This window comes from Micrasema longulum, unplaced genomic scaffold, assembly GCF_059751315.1.
Source record: "Micrasema longulum isolate JH-2025_06_02 unplaced genomic scaffold, ASM5975131v1 h1tg001571l, whole genome shotgun sequence".
Taxonomy (NCBI): domain Eukaryota; kingdom Metazoa; phylum Arthropoda; class Insecta; order Trichoptera; family Brachycentridae; genus Micrasema; species Micrasema longulum.
The window spans coordinates 5,056-10,410 of record NW_028278754.1 but is presented as its reverse complement, the minus strand read 5'-3'; the positions used below and the strand labels follow the sequence as shown (position 1 = coordinate 10,410).

The following is a 5,355-nucleotide window of genomic DNA, read 5'->3' as shown; positions in this document are numbered from 1 at the left end:
AATATGATGAAGATGATACGATAATGAATTTGATGTATCGAATCACTTTCGGTACATATTTAGACGTTTTTTGATTAGTTTCGTCCATTTTGAAGTAATGAATTTTTTTAAAATGACTCATTGGGATCAGTTTTGTGTAAAGCTGTCACCCGTTTGGTTGTGTAAAATAACTACTTTTTAAACTTTAATATTGTGATATTATTATGCAAGTTTTTAAAAAATATTTCTCTCATTTTTTTCCACATTTCGCTCTACATGTCTAAGCCAACGCAGTGCCCCTTTCTTGATTCTGTCGATAATGCATGACTCGGCCTTACATAGTTCACAGATCTCGACATTTGTGCACCTATAATACATCGTTTTATCACTCATTCGCCTGAGGGATTGCACTTCGACAGCATTTAACCTACTTTCATCATCATTTTTGCAATTCCATACTTCGCCCCCATACATTAGAGTTGGCGCTAGAACTCCATTATGAACAGCTAGTTTTGCCTCCTGCGACAAACATTAATTTGTTTGCCTTGTGTCTTATCTTCCTAACACATTTTTATTCGTTTTTAACTCGGCGTTTTTATTAAAATTATGATTATTTTATATCTTTTGGTTAACGAATTTAGAAAAATAAACTATTATTATTTAGGTTATTTAAAAATGTATTATTTTCTATAAGATACTTTATTATACAGTAAAAAACTAAATTACGTTTTTTTTGTAACAAAACTATTTACTTCGGAGTTTCATTGAAAAACGTACCGGGATATAATTAATTACATTTGATTCTGAATTTACATTAAAAATAATTTGTAGTTTTAATGCATCTTAAACCATAAATTATTATAAAAATTTAGACTTTATCCGAAGGGGTTTGAATTTATGTCAATAAATTGTCCAATCGAACAACAGAATTGTACATAAACAGGGCCAACATTTTTCAAAAGCTTGTTCTCGTAGTGATTTTATTCGCCCAACTTATTTAAGGTCTGAATTTAAAAACCACCGGAATCATAAATCTAGCTTCACCATGAATTATTTATTAAGAGCAAAGTAACGATGATATATTCTCCCATAGTATAATAAATATATTATGTGCCGGAGTTTTTATTTATCTTACCACGTCACAGCACAGACTTCTTGAAATGGAAAAAAAACAAAAGCTTGGGCGGAAAATTTCAAAATATGTTAAAATTTCATTAGACCCAGTGATAATAGTCATTATTTAAATGTTATGTTCTTTGTGCTATGTTTGTTGAGTTAAGTCCGAATCGCAGTGCAGTGGTTGGCGTTTTCGCCTACTATGCTTGATGTCTTAGGTTTGATGGTAGGGTGGACATGAAATATTGGGCTTAAGGTGGTTCTTCTTCTTCTTCTTCAGCCTTATTCTCTCCACTGCTGGATAAAGGCGTCTTCCAAACGTCTCCATTCCTTCTTATCACCCGCTTTCATCATACACGTTTTACCGGCAATAGAGGCAATGTCGTCAACCCATCTTTTCTGTGGCCTTTCAACACTTCTTTTGTTTGCCCATGGTCTCCACTTTTTTATTCTGGGTGTCCACCTGCCATTATTTTGCCTCACCAAGTGTCCTGCCCACTGCCATTTCAATTTCGCTGCACGATCCATAATATCCACGACCCCGGTTCGGCGCCTTATTTCTTCATTTCTTACTCTGTCTCTTAGACATACACCGAGCATCTGTCTTTCCATGGATCGTTGCGTGCATTTTAATTTCTGGCTACTTTTTTGTGTTATATACATGGTTTCTAGTCCATATGTTGTCACCGGCAATATGCTCGATTCATATACTTGTCTTTTCAAGCATATAGGGACTGGTTTATTTTTTTAAATATATTTAAGTTAGTATATTCTTTATATGTATATTTATGCGTCGGTTTTTAAGGGGCATAATTTAAAACATAGATCGAATTAATGTAGATCAATCAAAATATTTTATCTTCGTTCTCTATACTCCATAATTCCTTTGACATTTAATGCTAGGACAAGTAAACGAGTTTCCAAGTCTTAATGCTCTACACACAAAACAAAAAGATTATATTTTATCACTGGCATAACAAATTAATGTACTTTGCAATCATTAGAGTGAGTCAACTATTGTGAACTAAAAGAGCTTAATCCTTTATCACGTGGGTGAGATTCATCCGGCTGAACCAAATCACCTACTAGGCAATGCCTGAAAACAATTTTCCAATTTTTATACTGTTTCTTTTACCAGGTAGTTGATTCAACAATGTTTGAGTATGTCCAAATGCTTGCAGACTGGCCGGATTTCCTCCCCAGGGATTTATTTATATTTAAATTTATTTTAACAGAGAGGGAAAACATTTTTAAGAAGGGAATATGAAAGTCTATGCATTAACAGGGCTTATGACCTTATAGGGCAGAATGGTGAATGTTACACAGTGTGTAAAGTGGCCACTTTAACCAGCCAACTACAGGTCATAAGCCTTGTTAATGCCTAGACTATTTTCTGTCCCCTGTTAAAATAATTATTTGATCTTATCTCCAAAATATGTTAAGAATAGTATAAAAACTGTAAACGTTGTAAAAAAATCACCAGTCACGAAGATGCCTACTTAGGCGAAAGCGCTCGTTGGTCAAAATAATAAAAAGTAAAACTAAACCAAGAAGTTTCATTGATAAGTTTATTTATAATTTTATCATTATCATTAATATGTATGGTCCCGTGGCTAGTGTCTCGGACTCACGACTCAAAGGTCCGTGGTTCGAATCCCACTCTACCCCAACTTGATACCCATTTTCTAATAGTGAGTTATTTACAACTGGTTTAAAAAGGCCAATAAAATGAAATATTTGGGTAAATCATAAGAACGAGTCTTACCGAATGTTGAAGATAAATTTGAAGGACAGTATATTAAAGTAAACCTTTTGTGTGGCTTTTTCACTTTTTTCTGAATAAGAACCACAAAATAACAATGAATTAAATAGTAACTATGTAAATTATATTTCCTTTATTTATTGATTGATAAGGTTAATTGTTTTTCCACGAACCATCAACCTTGTTTACGTTTTGTTAATAGGAACGCTAAAGGTATTTCCAAAGTTGTATGTAAATATTACATAGAGTTGCTATTCCTTGCAAATCTCAGAAAATATTGGCTAACTTTTATTTCGTCACGTCTCTGATCATGCTTTTTCACTTCCAAGAAATGAGCGTGGCTTTAGCGGAAAGTATTGTGAACTCATCGAAAATGCTGACAAGATGCGTCACCATACAACAATACTGCTTATTATTGAGGCGAAGCAGACAGAAATGCGGACAAAGTACTATAACCACAGACATGTGGTTAATGATGTATTATTTTATATATTTATACTACCGAACCCCACAGACGTTGTCCTGCCCGAATGTTGGCTTGGCTGTTATTGGCTTGGATAGAGACTTTTTATTGATAAGTAGGTATGTTACCTAGGTACTTGTTAATGATTGAATTCCAAAACTAAAAATCATTAATATTCAAATATTGAAATTAAGTAGTTACCTAGGCACTTCTTTATAGTTGAATTCCAAAACATAATTCATTTTCAAATATGGAATTCTAAATAAAGGTTAGAAATAATAGGAAAAGTTAGGAATAATAAATAAAGGTTTCAGCTCTTTAACTTCACAAACATCAACAGATGAAAGAATTGAAGGAATATAGATGTTCAAATATAGGCAGAATGGTGAATGTTACACAGTGTGTAAAGTGGCCACTTAAACCAGCCTTTGACAGGTCATAAGCCCTGTAGATGCCTGGACTTCTATATATTACCTTCTCCTAAATGTTCTTCATCTCTGTTGTAATATGTTAATATAAACAGCTCCCCAGGGAGTTGAATCCAGTCCTTGTCTACAAAAATTTGAACAAACTCAAAATATTGCTGCTTGCAAATGTCAAACTCGGCTCCTCTCGCCATCAGGGGTGCACTTAATCATGAATGTGATTTTCAAACATGTATTTATTATCAAAAATCCAATTAAAATAAATAAATGGGTAGACATTATAAGGAATGTAAAGAAATAATCTGATTAGGATCTATAAAAAGCGAATGCTGTTTAGAATCATTCAAAAACAAACTTTTGTAAACCCATAATAACCACATTCTTCCATTTTTTTTGTATATGCATTCTCATCGAATGCAACCCTGGTAGGTTGATGAAAAAAATATTTATACTTCTTACTTTTTTTAACAAATTCGATTAAAAAAAATAATATCTACGAACAAGCGCAGCGCAAAGATCTACATTTCGCTGAAAACCGCACGTAAATCGGTTAAGCCGTTTAGGAGAAGTTCATTGAAATCACACGTACAGAAGAATTATAGATATAAAGATATTAGGTTTACTTAACAGAATTTAGTTTTATTGTTAAATCAAGACAAAACAATCATTACAACAAATACAGTAAAACTCCAACTATTCGGATTAACGCGTGCCAGATTTTATTGCTTTTGAAATAATACAGCGAATTAGAATCACATTGAAAACTTACTCAATTTTTTTCAAATTAAAAACATATCTTTTTATTTATTTTTTGATAACAATCTGGGTATTTGGCAATCCGGATGACTGGTGTTCGGATGAACGGAGTTTTACTGTAGTTAACTGGAAAACGTTCATCATCATCATTCCCTTTCCGCACCTAATGGTGCATTGGTACATCAATTGCAGCTTATCTTGATCACTTTTGTTACATGAAGGTAAGATGATCAGTCTTACGCTTCAGGTACCAGTCCAGGGACTATGAAATATTCTGGTGTGAAAACACCCTTTTGAATAAATATTTCTTATCAACCATGTCGGGAATCGAACCCGAGACCTCTCGCATGATAGACGAACGCGCTGACCATTGCACTACTTGGCCGAAAAAACGTTAAAAGAGTTATAAATATAAATGAAATAATTCACTTAGTGTATTTAGTTTCGGTTTTTGTAAAGGAAAATAAGCTCCAATAAATACTTTATATTTTATTCACCTACCGTAAACTCACTATAATACATATTTTATTTATTTTATTTATTTATTTAATTTTACAATACGCCCAAGGGGCATTTACAAAAAATATACAGGTAAGTACAAACATAGTGAGTAAAAATATTTAAAAAAAAACAACGCTTTTTTGTATACATGTAGAAACAATAAAAAGCATACTGCCATGCAAAATAAAAAGTGAAACTTTACATAGTAAAAAAGAAAAAAAATAATAAATGGATATAAGAAAAGTCATTGAATTAAAAAGCAAACTGTAAATAACTTGTAAAGAATTCAAACAAAAAATAAAAACATTTACATATACTTATAAGTATAAAAAAACGGTATCAACCAATTATTG

The 5,355-nt window shown here is 32.5% G+C and overlaps 1 non-coding gene across 1 annotated transcript; it reads right to left on the bottom strand.

Moving 5' to 3' along the window:
* Positions 1-4,813: 4,813 nt before the first annotated feature.
* TRNAD-AUC (transfer RNA aspartic acid (anticodon AUC)) lies at positions 4,814-4,886 on the bottom strand. The gene has a single exon. It is a non-coding gene; the product is annotated as a tRNA-Asp (tRNA).
* Between the last annotated feature and the right edge of the window lie 469 nt (positions 4,887-5,355).